The sequence below is a fragment of the Felis catus genome, chromosome B1, assembly GCF_018350175.1.
Source record: "Felis catus isolate Fca126 chromosome B1, F.catus_Fca126_mat1.0, whole genome shotgun sequence".
Taxonomy (NCBI): domain Eukaryota; kingdom Metazoa; phylum Chordata; class Mammalia; order Carnivora; family Felidae; genus Felis; species Felis catus.
Genome location: NC_058371.1, coordinates 153,495,109 through 153,516,991, shown reverse-complemented (window position 1 = coordinate 153,516,991; position 21,883 = coordinate 153,495,109).

Genomic DNA, 21,883 nt, shown 5'->3' with positions numbered 1-21,883 from the left:
TTCTTAAAACTAAATAAAAATAAATAAAAACACATGGAACATTTCACTTGGTGGCAAATTTCTAGGCTCAAAAACAGAAAATATGGCTAATTGGAAACAGATTATGAAAGTGAAGAATGTTACATCACCAGAATTGGCACATATAAAGATGAGACATCATGAGGGTAAAAGCAGAAATTAATGAAATTTTTAAAAAGAGATAAAAGGGAAATAATATGTGGATCCTAAGAAACTTAACAGAAGACCATGGGGGAGGGGAAGGGGGACAAAAGTTACAGAGAGGGGGCACCTGGGTAGCTCAGTCAGTTGAGCCTCCGACTTCAGCTCAGGTCATGATCTCACGGTTCATGGGTTTGAGCCCCGTGTCGGGCTCTGTGCTGACAGCTCAGAGCCGGGAGCCTGCTTCAGATTCTGTGTCTCCCTCTCTCTCTGCCCCTCCCCCATTCATGATCTGTCTGTCTCTGTCTCAAAAATAAATAAACATTAAAAAAATTTTAAAAAAGTTACAGAGAGGGAGGCAAACCATAAGAGAGTCTTAAATACTGAGAACAAAAACTGAGGGTTGATGGGGGGCGGGGAGAGGAGAAAGTGAGTGATGCGCATTGAGGAGGGCACCTGTTGGGATGAGCAGTGGGTGTTGTATGGAAACCAATTTGGCAATTAATTATATTTAATATAAAAAAGTAACAAATTAACTACAGCAAAAAAAAAAGCTGAAAGATATTATGGTAAAAAAAAAGAAAACAATATAAAAAAGTAGATGACCTCTCTGGGCAACTGCACATGAATATCTGTGCCTCTCTCAGAGATGGTATAGAATATGCCTTAGAATTGAGTTTCAATAAGTAAGAAAGCTGGAATATTTATCTTGCAATTCCCATCAATTGTTTTAGGGCTGTTTCCAGGGCCATTAACTCTCTGACATTTCTGGACTACACTTTGTGGGCTGGGAGAATACATTCATGGAAATAAATCATAGAGAATAGCACTTAGATAGCATAGGCAAGTATTGAAAAGGTGTGTGCTGAGATGTGGATTTGACTCTTCAAGGATCTTTTATTGAAGCAAAGACCAAGAAGGTAGAGAGACACAGAGATACCCAGAGTACTCCAACTGGGCTAAAAAGTTTTTTGTTTTTGTTTTTTAATGAATTTATCTATAATCTGATATTACATGTTGACTAATATTCTCTCTCTAAACTGAGTGTTCTTCCTAATGGCGTATTTACCCCCGGCTTTGTTCTCTCTCTCTTGTGGTCTAAAAAAGAGATCCCTCATTGCTTAGTACCATGCAAGTTCAAACAAGGACATTAAGCACCTACTAAGTAACACTGATTGAGAATATGTTACTGTTTAACTGTATAGTCTTATATAAAATATGACTTGAAGTAAATATTCAGAGATATTTTCACTCTCATCCACCACCCTAACGTTCTCAAGTCCTAGCTTTTAACTTAGCATTTTAGCATTGCCTCTTTTACTTACCTATTGCCCCTGCGAAAGAGTAAACTCATTGTTTTTAACCTAGGAAATTAATCCCATTGATTTGATTTTTTTTCGCCTTAGTAATCCATTATTTAATTATAGCCTGCAAGACCTACATAAAAAAATAGGTGGCAAAAAATTCATAATTTTACACGCAAGAAATATTAATCCAAATTCCTTAATAACTATTCAAACATTTCAGGAACTTTTGGGAACTATATTCACCTCACATCTATATATAATTTATTAGACTACTTTATATTATTATGTGCCAGTCTTGTCTGGTACACTACCACAATTTCCTCATATATATATGTATATATATAAATGATAAATATGGTACCTGTTTCCTGGAGTTATAGTGAGGTTTAAATATGATAATCTGTAAGTACTGACACATACCAATTACTCAATATTTTTGATATCATCAATATTATAGCTTTTTAAAAGTATAGAATTATTCTTTTTTATATTAAATACTTTGCATAATGCTCAATACATAGTTCAGTTGATATACTGAATCAAGTAATTTTACATTAAAGATTGAACAACTTTCAAGTTATCCAAGAGGGGAAAATATACAATATAAAATACATTAGCGGCACCAAATCGGAGGGGAAAAATTACTTTCATTTGAAATATCCATCCTGTGTTTTCATCATTTTAAAGATTATGGCACCATTTTAGTAATGATAATATTGAATCTGCAACTGAAATCTGGCAAACTGATTTCTGCCAGCACCAAATTTGCTACTATTTTTATCATGTTGTCATATAAACCTTTCTTCACACTACTCTGCCTACATTGAATGACATGTGTTCAGCATCAATGACAGGAGCATGGAAGCACTTTTCTTGATTCTTGCAATGCCCAACCATAAATCACATCCTGTTGAGCTATCTTACTGTTGTCCATATGTTCTAGCTCATTATATACCATCCTCATATTTATATTAAGGAACTCCAGTTTATTTTGAAACTAATGGTTCATGCTTATGTATAGCCAGTTACATCACTTCATCATTGAGAAGTCACATTACAATATATGTACAACATATACACGTGTGAAGAGGTAAATATATATAATTACAAAAGGAAATAACTCGTTATTAAATAACTCATGATAAAATACAAAGACAAATACATATAGGCAATCAATAGAGGTGGTTTTTTTGGATAAAATGAATACATTCTATGAGTGTTATGTTTTGTTCAATATTATTATTTACATATATATTGATTATTTATAATGCTGTGTAGTATTAATTTTAAAAGTATAATTTTGCTTTTATTGTATGATAATCTACTGTGATGTACATATGTGTGTGTGTTGCAATTAACTTGCATTATCCTTTCTTTTGATCCGCTCAGTTTGGTTTTGTTTTTTACTGCCTCTCCTAAACTCTAAGGTCTGCAATCCTAAAATACTCGAAGCCTGTTATATAGGAACTTCACTTCCCACAGTCTCTTGCTAAAAGGGTTCTGATTTAATGAGTATTCCTTTAAAGATTGGGAATTCTGGGGGACGGAAGCGGCAAGATGGCGGCTTAGGAGGACGCTGGGCTCACCGCGCGTCCTGCTGATCACTTAGATTCCACCTACACCTGCCTAAATAACCCAGAAAACCGCCAGAGGATTAGCAGAACGGAGTCGCCGGAGCCAAACGCAGACGAGAGGCCCACGGAAGAGGGTAGGAAGGGCGGCGAGGCGGTGCGCGCTCCACGGACTGGCGGGAGGGAGCCGGGGCGGAGGGGCGGCTCGCCGGCCAAGCAGAGCCCCCGAGTCTGGCTGGCAAAAGCAGAGGGGCCTGACGGACTGTGTTCCCACAACAAGCGCGACTTAGCGTCTGGGAGGTCATAAGTTAACAGCTCTGCTCGGAAAGCGGGAAGGCTGGAGGACAAAGGGAGGGAGAGCTGCTGAGCCCCCTGACGACAGAGCTCAGCTTGGTGGGGAACAAAGGCGCTCGCCAGCGCCATCTCCCCCGCCCATCCCCCAGCCAAAATCCCAAAGAGAACCAGTTCCTGCCAGGGAACTTGCTCACTCCGCGCAAACACCCAACTCTGTGCTTCTGCGGAGCCAAACCTCCGGCAGCGGATCTGACTCGCTCCTGCTGCCACAGGGCCCCTCCTGAAGAGGATCACCTAAGGAGAAGCGATCTAAGCCTGCCCCTCCTGCCCCCGTGCACCTTGCCTACCCACCCCAGCTAATACGCCAGATCCCCAGCATCACAAGCCTGGCAGTGTGCAAGTAGCCCAGACGGGCCACACCACCCCACAGTGAATCCCGCCCCTAGGAGAGGGGAAGAGAAGGCACACACCAGTCTGACTGTGGCCCCAGCGGTGGGCTGGGGGCAGACATCAGGTCTGACTGAGGCCCCGCCCACCAACTCCAGTTATACACCACAACACAGGGGAAGGGCCCTGCAGGTCCTCACCACGCCAGGGACTATCCAAAATGACCAAGCGGAAGAATTCCCCTCAGAAGAATCTCCAGGAAATAACAACAGCTAATGAGCTGATCAAAAAGGATTTAAATAATATAACAGAAAGTGAATTTAGAATAATAGTCATAAAATTAATCGCTGGGCTTGAAAACAGTATACAGGACAGCAGAGAATCTCTTGCTACAGAGATCAAGGGACTAAGGAACAGTCACGAGGAGCTGAAAAACGCTTTAAACTAAATGCATAACAAAATGGAAACCACCACAGCTCGGCTTGAAGAGGCAGAGGAGAGAATAGGTGAACTAGAGGATAAAGTTATGGAAAAAGAGGAAGCTGAGAAAAAGAGAGATAAAAAAATCCAGGAGTATGAGGGGAAAATTAGAGAACTAAGTGATACACTAAAAAGAAATAATATACGCATAATTGGTATCCCAGAGGAGGAAGAGAGAGGGAAAGGTGCTGAAGGGGTACTTGAAGAAATAATAGCTGAGAACTTCCCTGAACTGGGGAAGGAAAAAGGCATTGAAATCCAAGAGGCACAGAGAACTCCCTTCAGACGTAACTTGAATCGATCTTCTGCACAACATATCATAGTGAAACTGGCAAAATACAAGGATAAAGAGAAAATTCTGAAAGCAGCAAGGGGTAAACGTGCCCTCACATATAAAGGGAGACCTATAAGACTCGTGACTGATCTCTCTTTTGAAACTTGGCAGGCCAGAAAGAATTGGCACGAGATTTTCAGGGTGCTAGACAGAAAAAATATGCAGCCGAGAATCCTTTACCCAGCAAGTCTGTCATTTAGAATAGAAGGAGAGATAAAGGTTTTCCCAAACAAACAAAAACTGAAGGAATTTGTCACCACTAAACCAGCCCTACAAGAGATCCTAAGGGGGACCCTGTGAGACAAAGTCCCAGACATATCACTACAAGCATAAAACATACAGACATCACAATGACTCTCAACCCGTATCTTTCTATAATAACACTGAATGTAAATGGATTAAATGCACCAACCAAAAGACATAGGGTATCAGAATGGATAAAAAAACAAGACCCAACTATTTGCTGTCTACAAGAGACTCATTTTAGACCTGAGGACACCTTTAGATTGAGAGTGAGGGGATGGAGAACTATTTATCATGCGACTGGAAGCCAAAAGAAAGCTGGAGTAGCCATACTTATATCAGACAAACTAGACTTTAAATTAAAGGCTGTAACAAGAGATGAAGAAGGACATTATATAATAGTTACAGGGTCTATCCATCAGGAAGAGCTAATAATTATAAATGTCTATGCGCCGAATACCGGAGCCCCCAAATATATAAAACAATTACTCATAAACATAAGCAACCTTATTGATAAGAATGTGGTAATTGCAGGGGACTTTAACACCCCACTTACAGAAATGGACAGATCATCTAGACACACGGTCAATAAAGAAACAAGGGCCCTGAATGAGACATTGGATCAGATGGACTTGACAGATATATTTAGAACGCTGCATCCCAAAGCAACAGAATATACTTTCTTCTCGAGTGCACATGGAACATTCTCCAAGATAGATCATATACTGGGTCACAAAACAGCCCTTCATAAGTTTACAAGAATTGAAATTATACCATGCATACTTTCAGACCACAATGCTATGAAGCTTGAAATCAACCACAGAAAAAAGTCTGGAAAACCTCCAAAGGCATGGAGGTTAAAGAACACCCTACTAACGAATGAGTGGGTCAACCAGGCAATTAGAGAAGAAATTAAAAAATATATGGAAACAAACGAAAATGAAAATGCAACAATCCAAACGCTTTGGGACGCAGCGAAGGCAGTCCTGAGAGGAAAATACATTGCAATCCAGGCCTATCTCAAGAAACAAGAAAAATCCCAAATACAAAATCTAACAGCACACCTAAAGGAACTAGAAGCAGAACAGCAAAGGCAGCCTAAACCCAGCAGAAGAAGAGAAATAATAAAGATCAGAGCAGAAATAAACAATATAGAATCTAAAAAAACTGTAGAGCAGATCAACGAAACCAAGAGTTGGTTTTTTGAAAAAATAAACAAAATTGACAAACCTCTAGCCAGGCTTCTCAAAAAGAAAAGGGAGATGACCCAAATAGATAAAATCATGAATGAAAATGGAATGATTACAACCAATCCCTCAGAGATACAAACAATTATCAGGGAATACTATGAAAAATTATATGCCAACAAATTGGACAACCTGGAAGAAATGGACAAATTCCTGAACACCCACACGCTTCCAAAACTCAATCAGGAGGAAATAGAAAGCTTGAACAGACCCATAACCAGCGAAGAAATTGAATCGGTTATCAAAAATCTCCCAACAAATAAGAGTCCAGGACCAGATGGCTTCCCAGGGGAGTTCTACCAGACGTTTAAAGCAGAGATCATACCTATCCTTCTCAAGCTATTCCAAGAAATAGAAAGGGAAGGAAAACTTCCAGACTCATTCTATGAAGCCAGTATTACTTTGATTCCTAAACCAGACAGAGACCCAGTAAAAAAAGAGAACTACAGGCCAATATCCCTGATGAATATGGATGCAAAAATTCTCAATAAGATACTAGCAAATCGAATTCAACGGCATATAAAAAGAATTATTCACCATGATCAAGTGGGATTCATTCCTGGGATGCAGGGCTGGTTCAACATTCACAAATCAATCAACGTGATACATCACATTAACAAAAAAAAAAGAGAAGAACCATATGATCCTGTCAATCGATGCAGAAAAGGCCTTTGACAAAATCCAGCACCCTTTCTTAATAAAAACCCTTGAGAAAGTCGGGATAGAAGGAACATACTTAAAGATCATAAAAGCCATTTATGAAAAGCCCACAGCTAACATCATCCTCAACGGGGAAAAACTGAGAGCTTTTTCCCTGAGATCAGGAACACGACAAGGATGCCCACTCTCACCGCTGCTGTTTAACATAGTGCTGGAAGTTCTAGCATCAGCAATCAGACAACAAAAGGAAATCAAAGGCATCAAAATTGGCAAAGACGAAGTCAAGCTTTCGCTTTTTGCAGATGACATGATATTATACATGGAAAATCCGATAGACTCCACCAAAAGTCTACTAGAACTGATACATGAATTCAGCAAAGTTGCAGGATACAAAATCAATGTACAGAAATCAGTTGCATTCTTATACACTAACAATGAAGCAACAGAAAGACAAATAAAGAAACTGATCCCATTCACAATTGCACCAAGAAGCATAAAATACCTAGGAATAAATCTAACCAAAGATGTAAAGGATCTGTATGCTGAAAACTATAGAAAGCTTATGAAGGAAATTGAAGAAGATTTAAAGAAATGGAAAGACATTCCCTGCTCATGGATTGGAAAAATAAATATTGTCAAAATGTCAATACTACCCAAAGCTATCTACACATTCAATGCAATCCCAATCAAAATTGCACCAGCATTCTTCTCGAAACTAGAACAAGCAATCCTAAAATTCATATGGAACCACAAAAGGCCCCGAATAGCCAAAGGAATTTTGAAGAAGAAGACCAAAGCAGGAGGCATCACAATCCCAGACTTTAGCCTCTACTACAAAGCTGTCATCATCAAGACAGCATGGTATTGGCACAGAAACAGACACATAGACCAATGGAATAGAAACCCCAGAACTAGACCCACAAACGTATGGCCAACTCATCTTTGACAAAGCAGGAAAGAACATCCAATGGAAAAAAGACAGCCTCTTTAACAAATGGTGCTGGGAGAACTGGACAGCAACATGCAGAAGGTTGAAACTAGACCACTTTCTCACACCATTCACAAAAATAAACTCAAAATGGATAAAGGACCTAAATGTGAGACAGGAAACCATCAAAACCTTAGAGGAGAAAGCAGGAAAAGACCTCTCTGACCTCAGCCGTAGCAATCTCTTACTCAACACATCCCCAAAGGCAAGGGAATTAAAAGCAAAAGTGAATTACTGGGACCTTATGAAGATAAAAAGCTTCTGCACAGCAAAGGAAACAACCAACAAAACTAAAAGGCAACCAACGGAATGGGAAAAGATATTTGCAAATGACATATCGGACAAAGGGCTAGTATCCAAAATCTATAAAGAGCTCACCAAACTCCACACCCGGAAAACAAATAACCCAGTGAAGAAATGGGCAGAAAACATGAATAGACACTTCTCTAAAGAAGACATCCGGATGGCCAACAGGCACATGAAAAGATGTTCAGCGTCGCTCCTTATCAGGGAAATACAAATCAAAACCACACTCAGGTATCACCTCACGCCAGTCAGAGTGGCCAAAATGAACGAATCAGGAGACTCTAGATGCTGGAGAGGATGTGGAGAAATGGCAACCCTCTTGCACTGTTGGTGGGAATGCAAATTGGTGCAGCAGCTCTGGAAAGCAGTGTGGAGGTTCCTCAGAAAATTAAAAATAGACCTACCCTATGACCCAGCAATAGCACTGCTAGGAATTTATCCAAGGGATACAGGAGTACTGATGCATAGGGCCACTTGTACCCCAATGTTCATAGCAGCACTCTCAACAATAGCCAAATTATGGAAAGAGCCTAAATGTTCATCAACTGATGAATGGATAAAGAAATTGTGGTTTATATACACAATGGAGTACTACGTGGCAATGAGAAAAAATGAAATATGGCCTTTTGTAGCAACGTGGATGGAACTGGAGAGTGTGATGCTAAGTGAAATAAGCCATACAGAGAAAGACAGATACCATATGGTTTCACTCTTATGTGGACCCTGAGAAATTAACAGGAACCCATGGGGGAGGGGAAGGAAAAAAAAAAAAAACAGGTTAGAGTGGGAGAGAGCCAAAGCATAAGAGACTGTTAAAAACTGAGAACAAACTGAGGGTTGATGGGGGGTGGGAGGGAGGAGAGGGTGGGTGATGGGTATTGAGGAGGGCACCTTTTGGGATGAGCACTGGGTGTTGTATGGAAACTAATTTGTCAATAAATTTCATAAAAAAAAAAAAAAGATTGGGAATTCTGATTTTATTCTCATTTCATTTTATTCTCAGTGAAATGAGAACCCATTGTATAGTTTTAATAAAAGATGATATATTTAATTTAAATTTAAAAGATATTTCTGGCTATGAAAAAGAGAAAACATTTTGAATTAAGTGTAGAAGTGGGGGGTGGTTACCAGGAAGCTTGTGGTATTACAGGTAAGATATAATGTTGGCTTGGACTACAGCAAAGAAAGTGAATATAGAAAGAAAAGAGGGGCTTTTGTATACATGTCAGGCTAATTCAACTAGTGTGCACCCCATGATATCATTGCCTTTAATACAAGAAACATCTGTTTTTCAAATCACAGTCCAATAAATATAAGTGTAAGCTAACATAGTCACTAAGGGACTGATGTCTGTTTTGAATGGGACTCTAGTCTTTCAAGATCTTGTCTTCTATTTAATTAAACAGAACATGAGAAAGAAAACATGAAGAATCTCATTGTAAGTTGTCTTTTCTTTTTTTTTTAATGGATCTTTCAGTGAAGTAGTTTATTTTCATTTATGCTTGCTTTCCATTGCTTAGAACTTAGTCACTTTGTCTCATATACTTGCAAAGAAAAATGGAAGATATAATTAATCTGAATTCCCAGGAGTAAATGGAAATTGTTTCATAAACATTACATAATATCTGCCCCAAAAAGAGAATAAATATATTCAGCTTTGAAAATATTACATTATTGGTGTCAAGAAAGCCAGTAGTCTGCAGATACATGGCTAGAGAGTCATTTTTAAACCACAGAGAAACTTGAATTAGAATTAGAGTTTGGGAGGTTTAGAAAAGAGTTCATGAGGGAGATAAAAATCAGAGTGGATTTATTTAAAGCTAGGAAGACATTAAAGACACATTTTTGAAGGTCAAGATATTCCACATTATATGAACATTATAAAAAACAAATATAAGATGGCAGGAGAATGTAAGATGTATTTAAGGAATAATGACATTTTATAATTTGGTTAAACAATAAAATATGAGCTGAGTTTGGAAGGTCAGACTTTAAAAATATGTACATCATATTATAGAGTTCCTTGAATGCCAAATTGAGGTGTATGCACTTTATCTCATCAATAATTGGGATATATCAAAAGCTTTATTAAAGTAGTATGACAAGATGACAGTGATGTTTGGGGTAGGTTGCTATGGAAATATATGGTAAAATCATTGAAAAGTCTACTTTCAGGGAGTCATTCAAATATCATGGAAGTAAATAACAATGTATATCTTAAGATAGTTAGGAACACTTAACAAGTAACATGAAGGAAATATTAAGGGAAAAAATGGTGGAAAGAAATGACCCAAAGTAGAACTAGGATTTTGAAAAAAGGAAAAATGCATAAAATAAAATCATATTAATAATAATAATAATTTAATTACCTAAGTAATTGATACCAGTGTCAGATAATGGAAAGTTATAAGGTAAAATAATAGGCACATATCAAAGTTAAAATAATAGTAGATACACAAAATAATTTATTTTCAAAAATTGTAGTAGGCAGAATACACGTGTACAAATATAATTTCCAAATTTACCAGAAATTAGACTGAAAAGTATATATTTTTTGGTTATTATAAATAGTATATAAATGTTATGGCACCTTATTATGCAAAAATTACCCTCAAGTCTTTTCAAAATATCTCCTTAGCTTTTTTTCTTTTTAATTTAAAATTTTTTCATATTTCATTTATTTTTGAGAGAACGTGAGAGAGACGGAGACACAGAATCCGAAGACAGGCTCCAGGCTCTGAACTGTCAACACACAGCCCTACGCAGGACTCAAACTCTACTTAAGCAGCGCTCAAACTCACTAACCGCGAGATCATGAACTGAGTGGAAGTTGGACGCTTAACCAACCGAGCCACCCAGGCACCCCTCCCTAGTTTCTTAATGCAGTGTCTGTGTAGGATGTGGTGCACACTTTTTCTCATCATCAGACCTTGCCATTACCACCTCCCAGGTGATGGAGATTTTCCACATTCCATAAAATAACGATTGGGCTTATTTGGCTGAAAAAAAGAGAACAATGGGTAATTTTTTAAAATAATATATTTTTTTTAGTTTATTTATTTATTTTGAGAGAGAAAGAGAGTGAATGGGAGAGGAGCAGAGAGAGAGGGAGAGAAAGAATCCTAAGCAGGCCCCACACTGTCAACGCAGAGCCTGACATGGGGCTTGATCTCACTAACCATGAGATCATGACCTGAGCCAAGGTCGAGAGTCAAATGCTTAACTGACTGAGCTACCCAGGTGCCCCACTACTATTTTTTTAAGCTAATCCAACTCTGAATCCAATATCAGAAAAGTAGAAAAAAAGAAATTATTTTCTTTTTGCCAAATATGATAAATGTTAGTTGAAACATTAGTATATTGGTTTCATTTTTCATTAGTATATTGGTTTCCCCCCCGATCCAGTAGCATTTAAGGTAGGTAAACTGGTAATTGTATTTTATCACATTAATAAATTAAGGCAGAAATTCAGTATGATCACTTCAATAGCTACTCTAAAGTAGCTACTCTAAAGTCATTTGAATAAATTCAACAAATTTTCATAAGTGAATAGAAAGGATTTACTTACCCAATTATTAATAAAACAATATTTTCTTAACAATCTGTATATAACCAAAACGTTGAAACACGATTAAACATAGACATTGAAATTACATTTAGAAATATGACTCCACAAATTTGTCTTCCACAGAGCCTTTTCTATATGTGGAGGCAATCAGGTAAAATGAGTGAGAAGTACAAGAAGATAAAATAATATTTATTGAAACAATGGATCTAAGTGGATCTAACCAAGAAATGCAATAAAAGAAAGTTCATAGAAGATATAGCTATAAAACAGGACAAAGTGAAGTTCAGAAGAGAAGGTATATTTGAAGACTCCCATCATAATGCCCAAGGTATTTTTAAGAGTCTTATCTATTTAAGTGATGGTGTGACTGCCAAGATTGAGTATATCTGATTTGTGTATCTGGTCTGTATTCTTCTTTTATTATTAAAATTAACAAAATTTCAAAATCTGGAAGAAAAAACAAAAAAAGTACACAAAGTTATTTAAGAAAAACATAAGGTCTCAATACAAAACCCAATGAAATGGTGAGTTTTGTATTCAATGCAGCATAGGAAGAAATAAGCGAGCTTACCTGAATGGGAACTAATCCATCAAGGGAACTTTGCATTTTATCATTGGGGATTTTAGTGAAGACACATTATTCAAAGCACTTTCCTTAGTACTTCAGTGAAAAATAATTATGTGGTTTTAATATTATAAATATAACTACTTTCCAAATTTTTTAATCAAATTATAGATAAAATATGAACTATCTAATTAAAATTAGAAGACAGGTAAATGTATATTTATATTTCATAGATGGTGGAAATGGTAGATTCAGAAAGGGAAAGAGATAAATATTAGTATCTTCTTCTTAGAGGGATTTATCTCTTAAGAAAGATTGATAAAAATAGGTTTATAAACATTTAAAATACATTGAAAAGTCCAATAATAAAATTAAGATTCATACTAAAATTACCAAATATTTTCAGAAGGGGAAGGGTAATTAAAACTGGTGGGGTTGGCTAAATTCTCATTTTTCATAGAAAAGACCCTTAAATATAGTGAGGAGCTGATAAATCAATAAATGGAGACAAGTATATATTATTTAGCATAATACGATGAACTATTAGAACCCCAAAAGGAAAAGGTTAAAAGAGTCTGTTTTGGAAATGTAATTAAGGGTATACTACACCGGGATTTTTAAATCTTGTACTTGTATTTTATTTACTATACCATGGAATAAATATAAAGTGAACTAAAAGAAAATATTGAAGTATACAATAAGTCAGATTGTGTGTGTGTGTGTGCATTCTAATCCATCCCATAATGCCTCCCATAAAGACATTCTAATCCATCCCATAAACGTAGTTAATGCATGGGAATTGTTGTTTTTTTCCCACTGGAGCTCAATAAGTTAAACCAACGTAGAATATTATGTTTACTTATTAGTAATACTTTGAAATAGTTATATAGGGGAAGAAAAATTATTTTCCCGTCACTAGTATGTAAACATGGTCTGAACATGGATTTTTTCTGTGGGTCTCACACACACACACACACACACACACACACACACACACACACACACCAGTTATTTCCACAGGATAAAATTGCTTATCCAGTTATCCAAGATTATCTCTTATATGGCTTAAAAATCCACTATTTTTCTTTTTATTTGAGACAATATATGCCTGAAGTTTTCCTACCACAATGCATTAGTTGTGATTTCCCCCTTTGACAGCATTGCCTTTACTGTACTTTCCATATATCAAAATTTTACAAATACTTTAACATATCCTACACAGATACCACCTCACTCATGAAAACTCTCATATCACTTAACTATAAGAAATATTTTTCCACTGACCTTCTTTAATTTCAGTGATTTTGTGAAGTCCGCTTCCTTCTATTTGTACATGTAATGGAGAATGTAATGTGTGCTCATGAACTCTTAATAAAACAGTGACTTCTTTGCCTTGCACACAGTGCTATTCTTCCTGCAGTAGTAATTGTTGATTGACATTTGTTCAAAATTTGATTGATTGTTTTCTGTATAAATATTTAAAAACCCATAAAATGATAATGGAAAAGTACCTACTGACATATTTCAATAATTGGAATACACTGAATTTTGATTTAGAATAAAAATATTTATTTCTTTTACAAAAAAATCTTTAAGTCATTGGACCAAGTAATTGCAAAATAGTTTTTTAAAATATTTTTTGTTTTACTATTTGAGGGAGTATGCAGTGTCTCTAGATAGTCAGCAATATAAGAACATAGCTGCACAAAACAGGCTTATCCTCTATTAAAAGTTTATATTAGAATAACATATTTTAGTTAGATTAGTTCTATAATGAACTAAAATATATTAAAATTTTATATTTTTTATCAGAGTTGCATTATAAGATACTCTTCAGATCAAATATCTTGATATAAACATCTAGTATTTGACTTTCATAATTTTACTCAGAAAATATTTCTGTAGCATGTTTTATATTTGATTGTCATAGGTGTTTCTCTCAGAAAGAATTTGTAATTTGACTTCACCTTTTTTGGATAAAAGTGGAAAAATTATCCCTGTTATGAACTTAATATTTGTGTTCTTTCAAAATTCATATGTTGAAGCTATAACCCTCAATATAATGATATTCTTAGGGGGTCCTTTGGGAGGTGATTAGGATTAGATGAGGTCATGAGGGTGAAGTTCCCACGATGGGCTTAGTGACGTTATAAGAAAGAGAAGAGACACCAGAACTTAATCTCTACACCATATGAGCAAACATGGACAAGACAATCCTCTGCAAGCTAGGGAAAGGGTTCTTTTTTTTTTAATATAATGTATTGTCAAATTCGTTTTCATACAACACCCAGTGCTCATCTCAACAAGTTCCCTCCTCAATGCCCATCACCCACTTTCCCTTCTCCTCCATCCCCCATCAACCCTCACTTTATTCTTTGTATTTAAGAATCTCTTATGGTTTGCCTCCTTCCTATCTGTAACTTTTTTCCCCCTTCTGTTTCCCCCTCGTCTTCTGTTAAGTTTATCAGGATCCACATATGAATGAAAACATATGTTATCTGTCTTTCTTTGCCGGACTTATTTAACTTAGCATAACACTCTCCAGTTCCATCTACATTGCTACAAAAAGCCAGATATCATTCTTTCTCATTGTCAAGTAGTAGGAAAAGGGTTCTAACCAGGAACGGAATCAGCTGGCACTCTGATCTTGGACTTCCCAGCCTCCAAAACTCTTAGAAATAACAGGAGACTGAGAAAATGGCATAATTCTGGAGCTTGATTTGCCAAAATTGTCAAAGAATATTTTAAAAATTATGTTTACTTATGTTGGTTCCTTCTTTAAAAAATTCTTCATTGAAGGTTGTCTTTTAGTTTCCTTCTGATTGTTTCCTTCACTGTGCAGAAGTTTTTTTATCTTGATGAAGTCCCAATAGTTCATTTTTGCTTTTGTTTCCCTTGCCTCCTGTATTTGTGTCTAGTAAGAAGTTGCTATGGCCTAGGTCAAAGACATTGCTGCCCATGTTCTCCTCTAGGATTTTGATGGTTTCCTGTCTCTTTCACTTTAGGTCTTTCACTCATTGTGAATTTATTTTTGTGTATGGTGTAAAAAAGTGGTCTAGTTTCATTCTTCTGCATGATGCCGTCCCGTTTTCCTAACACCATTTGTTGAAGAGATGGCCTTTTTATTCCAATTGGATATTCTTTCCTGATTTGTTGCAGATTAGTTGACCATATAGTTGTGGGTCCATTTCTGGCATTTCTATTCTATTCCATTTATCTTTGTGTCTGCTTTTGAGCCAGTTCCGTACTGTCTTGATGACTACAGCTTTGTAATATAACCTGAAGTCCAGAATCATAGACTTTGCTTTCCTTTTCCTTTTCAAGGTGGCTTTGGCTATTCAGGGACATTTGTGTTCCATACAAATTTTAAGATTATTTGTTTTGGCCCTGTGAAAAATGCTGGTGGTGTTTTGATAAGGATTACATTAAATATATAGATTGTTTTGGATAGTATAGACATTTTAACAATATTTTTTTCCAATCAATGTACACAGTTTTCAGTGTACAGATCTTTTATAATTTTTGGTTAGGTTTATTCCTAGGTATCTTTTGGCTTTTAGTGCAGTTGTAAATGGGATCAAATCCTTAATTTCTATTTCTGCTGCTTCATTACTGGTGTATAGAAATGCCACAGATTTCTGTACATTGATTTTGTATCCTGCAACTTTACTGAACCTATGTATCAGTTGTAACAATCTTTTGGTATAGTCTTTTGGGTTTTCTATACAGAATATCATGTTGTGTGCGAGTGTGAAACTTTGACAGCAAATGACATATCTGATAAAGTGTTAGTATCCAAAATATATAAAGAACTTTTCAAACTCAACAGCCCTAAAACAAATAATCCAGTTAAGAAATGGGCAGAAGATATGAATAGACAGTTTTCCAAAGAAGACATACAGATGGCTAACAGATGCATGGAAAGATGCTCAACATCACTCATAATCAGGGAAATACAAATCAAAACTACAATGAGATATCACCTCACATCTCTCAAAATGGCTAAAATTAACAAGGCAGGGAACAACATGTGCTGCTGAGGATGTGGAGAAAGGGGAATTCTCTTACACTGTTGATGGGAATGCAAAGTGGGGCAGCCACTCTGGAAAATAGTATGGAGATTCCTCAAAAGTTAAAAATAGATCCAACAATTGCACTACTAGATATTTACCCAAAAGATACAAAAATACTGATTCAAATAGATATATGCACTCCAATGTTTATAGCAGTGTTATCAATGGTAGCCAAATTAAAGGGGCCAAATTTCCATAGGCTGATGAATGGATAAAGAAGTGGTATGTATATATATATATATATATATATATATATATATACATATATGTATATATGTACATATATGTACATACGTATATATATATATACGTATATATACATATACATATATATACGTATATATATACATATATGTATATATATACCTATACATGCATATACATATATATACATATATATATGTATATATCTACATCTATCTATATTTATACATATGTATACTATTACTCAGCCATAAAAATAATGAAATCTTGCCATTTGCAATGACGTGAATGGAGCTCAAGTGTATTATGCTAAGCAAAATAAGTCGGTCAGAGAAATACAAATACAAAAGATGCCACTGATATGTGGAATTTAAGGACCAAACAGATGTGTATAGATAAAAAATACACAGGCAAACCAAAAAACAGACTCTTAACTATGGAGAATGAACTGAGGGTTACTGGAGCGGGGGTGGGCAGGGGGATGGGTTAAATGGGTGATGGGTATTAAGCATTTGTTATGAGCACTGGGTTGTATGTAAGTGATGAATCACAAAATTCTACTACTTAAACTAATATTATATTATATGGTAATAACTGTAATTTAAATAAAAACCTTTAAAAAAAGAAAGAGCAACATAATTTCTTCATTGAGAACTTCTTTCACTCCCCAAATCTTCAGTGAGGTATAACTAAAGAAAATATTGTTTTTATGCTTTTGTTTGCATTTGTTTAGTGTATGAATGTGTGTGCATGTGTAATATTGATGAGGTTTTTTTTTAGTTGTTGAGTGTTTAGTTGCTTCAATGTGAGGAGTGTAAGTGATGTTATGTTACGAACATCAAGACATTCCATAGACCAAACTATCAAAGAGAAGCAGAAATCATCAAATGGAGGAGACTTAAGAAAATTTCAAGTCATCACTTGCCATCCTTTTTCTTAGAATCTTCAGAAAGATTGGTGTTCACATGCAATTTCCAACACACATGCCAGGAGTAGAAATAAATCCTTAGCAATCTCAAAGGACAGAGTGAATCTAGGTTTCATATTCTATCATACTATCTTATTTAAAATAATAATAAATTATTAAAATTAATAAATAATAATAATTAAATACATATGATAATTTTCTAGTTTCCTTGGTAAGCAATGTAAATTAACAAGTAGGAGTGTCACAAAGTAATGCTAGCTGGGTTGACTTGCTGGTTCCAACTCCATGTTCTGGTACATATATTTTACAAAAATGAAAGTGAGTGATATTGATAGTTATTCTCAGACAATAGGGTTTGCTGGAATTTTCACAAGCAACTCAGGACATATTTTGATCCTACCATTATAGGGTGAGTATAATTACCCATTCTTGTTTCTGTCTTGCATTTGATGCAAGGCTAGCTCTATAACCTGAGTTAGCCTTCACATCACTTTAAAAAAAGTTATCAAGACAATTTCCAAACAAAAAATTTCCCATTATTATAGATAAGTGGGAGAAATGTGGACTACTAGAATCATTTTTATCATTTCTAATAGAAAAATGCTAGGATGCTTATTGTGCAATCTAAATTTGTATGAAATTGTGTCAATCACATTATGGTTTCTTAAGTGATTACCAATTGATTTTATCTGTCTTAAATATTTCAAATGTTTCCTGTAATCTATTCATATTTAAGTACATGATGATGTAAGACTTAAGTTTAGTTTTGCTTGACATTTACAGATCCATTTTAATATCCAAACTCTTAGATAACTAAACCATTTGTCACTTATCAAAGAGACAAAATTTTTGCCACCAACACCCGTGATTCCTAAGAATTGTTTGTCACCCTTTAAACTCTTTAAGCTGTATTCGTGTTAGGAACATATGGGTTTTATAAAAGTAATTTCTAAATTTTTGTAAAAAATTGCCAATTACTTTGTGATTACAGAATGTTAAAAAGGAATTGCCACAAAGGAATATCCAGATGGCTATAAGAAGTAACTAGTGATACATAAGTTTAAAAATTATGGTTCTTCATCTGTTCTTAATGGAGGTGTGACTCCAAATTATTTTCATGATGTAATTTTCCAATTTTCATGCAGAAATACGTTGTGGTACAAATGGGTTACAAATTTTGTTATGCATAAAATGGGACTTTATTTTTCTATAACACAATTTTTACATTTAAATCACAAATTCTCTGCGTGACTGAAAATAAATCTCAATCACTAAGGATTCCTTTTGGTAGTAGAAACTATTAGATGTGCTATAATTAGTCGTCCCTTTCATTTTTATATAATATTATAACCTAGTAACATATCTACACAAAGGTAACATTTTCTTTGTGCCTTTTTTACAGTCAGGTGTGGCCACAGAACCTAATTCTGCCAAGTAGATGTAAGAAGCAGTGGTGTGACCAGAATTTGAGAAGGCTTTTATATTTATATAGAGAGACTCCCACATCTCTCTTGCTTTTCTTCTTTTCTATAGTTTTAAGGAAAGACATGAAGACATGATGATTAGATCTAAAGTTGCTGAGATGGACCATTAGATGACTCCAAGACCATGGTCATGGGTGTAGAGCAACAAGAGAAAGGAAGTCTGACATTCCAACACTATGCACCAGAGAATCATATAGTCCTGGTCAACATTTCTTTGGATGCTGTTAACATGAAAGAGCATGTTAACATGCATCTTCCATCGTGATGAATCTAACATCATTTGGAGTTGAACTTCACTAGCAGCTAATCAAATCTTAACTAATTAAAGCCTAGCTATTTTATTTTTCCCTGTCCTGGCACTTCCATCATGTCTGTACTTGGAGGTTACAGCAAGTTGTTGCTCATGGCTTCTACACTCAGTCTTCTACTGAAAGTCATTTCTTCTTCTCTGGTCCCCATTTGTTTCAGGAGGTAGGCTGTCAGCTTTGTGTGTGTGTGTGTGTGTGTGTGTGTGTGTGTGTATACATATATATATATATACATGTATATATTTATATACATATTTATATATATTTATTTATTTGTATATATATTTATATATATGTATTATGTATGTATGCATATATATGTATTTATATATATACATATGTATGTATATACATATATACATATGTGTGTGTGTATATATATATATATATAAGCTGTTTTCAAAAATTTATATATATATAAAATTTTTCTCAAAGATTGGTTTTTCTCTTTCTTACCAACCAGTGAATAATTATTTTTCTCTAGGGCAGGAAAAAAATATCATTTAAAAAATTCAGGCTTCCAAACCCACGGTCCTACATATTTCAGAGCTTAAGATATTGCAGTCCAAAACCACAGTATTATAAGCCTAAAGGTTTAACTTCTAAATGCAAAATATTTTTTTTCTGCTATTCTATACCGTAAGAGCCTCTCTCTGAAGGTGAAATGACAATGGCATACAAGGTGTGGAAAGAGGAAAAACAAACTTCCATTTTTATCTCAAAATATTATTCTACCACAAATATAATGAGTGTTCTGTAAATGTGGTGCTTGTAGGTTGATGCATTTGTATGCTGTCTGTTTCTAAGTACTTTTTATCCTCTCCTCCCTGAAATTCGTTATAAAGATTTCACTTTTTAAGAAAACTCTATAGTTTTACTTTAGCTTTAAAATATTAGTATTTCAAAAACATTCTTCCATAGCATGCAGGTATTCAGTCTGGATGAGTAGTAGTTTTATTAATTGCTAATCTAATTGAATCTTGTAGAGTGCACATTTTTTGTTAAGTAAAAAGTGTTATAGCTTAGTATATACCACTAATGGTCAATTTAGTTTCTCTACACACTGAAGTCTTGTAAAGAAAGGAGCCTTTCGACTTAGAAAAACTTAATTTTAAATTTTAAATTGCCCATTTCTACATATTAATAGTATGCCCTTGGCAAAACTGTTTAGCTTGTTAGTACCATGTTTTCCTCGTGTATATAATAAGAACACTTAATATAAAGTAATTATTATGTGAATAAGGTCAAGGCTTTATATAATTTAAATAGAAATGTTGGCATAAATTGGCCTCCCAATAAATGCTATATTATTTCTCTCTTCACTTTTATTATAGTCCCAAAATACCATTATATGGATAAAACTGCATATGACTTATTCAAAACTACTGGGGCTTAATTGAAGATTAAAGGAAAGTATACTTGTCAATGAGGCTTCGTTTGGAATGGGGGAAGCATGTTTTTAATATGATAAGTAAATTCTATTATTTATGGGGAGCTAAGTGTTTAGAAATTAACAAGTTAAAGAAAATGCAGGCATTTAATGCAAGAGTAGAGGTGAGTTAGATGTCTAGTTTTCAGAAACAGATTGTGGATAGCCATAAATTCATGAGGAAAAATAGACACAATATGAGGGGTATTTGATAGGAATCCAGCAGTATTTACTTAGAATTTATCCTTACAGTACAAATGAGATAAATACAGCACGATAATGCCATTAAGAAAATAGTAATCTAATAGAAAATATGGATATGTAAGTAATAATTTAATAAAATATGAAAAGTATAATGGATTTTGTATGGAAAAGATGTACATGTTATACAGAGCAAAGAGGTTATGACTGGCTTTGGTTTATCAAGAGGGATGACATAATCTCTAAAAATAAATCAGCAGGATAATGTACAGATTTTAAGACTTACTAGCGAAACATTACATTCAAAAATACTGAGAATAGAAAGAAAATGTGAAGTTAGGGGCACCTGGGTGGTTCTGTCGGTTGAGCATCCAGCTTTGGCTCATGATCTAGTGGTCCATGAGTTCGAACCCTGTGTTGGGGCTCTATGCTGTCAGCTCAGACCCTAGAGCCTGCTTCAGATTCTGTGTCTCTCTCTTTCTCTGCCCCACCCTTGGTCGCACTGTATTTCAAAAATAAATAAACATAAAAAAAGATACAAAGTGTGAAGTTCACAGAACTAGTATTTCAGTACTATTAAAGAACAAATTTTAAGAATGAGTGACTAGCAAATAATAATTACTAGATAAATTTTAATAAAGAGTTGTATCATATAAATTGTCTTTTAGGGTTATTTCACTTGATAAAATGGATGTACTTAACAAGTTGTAAAGAAAAAAATACTTGACTGTGAGGTTTGTTATACTGCTTCTTTAAATAAGTGATTCAAATGCCAAATTTACAAGTACATTAATTTGAGAATAAAAGTTGAAACTCCAATATCCATCTTGTTTGTTGATTTCTGTGCCATCCACTGTCGACTGGGAATTATGAGATTGCTCATTTTCTATTTTGCATATAAGAAAGATTATTATACTACTAATAATTTCTTTATAAGAGCTAAGATTGACCTATAAACCAGACACTGTGGGGATTATATGCCTTACTCTCTTTCACATAATTTGGACTCATGTTTTTAATGCAGATGTTGCTGGGCCAACACGATGTGCTCCAGTTACAGTATGAGGAGGGCTAACCCAGAAGTGTAAGGAAGTTGATACTCTGAGATATTGTGATTTATAATTTAAAAAAATCCTGACACAGAGCT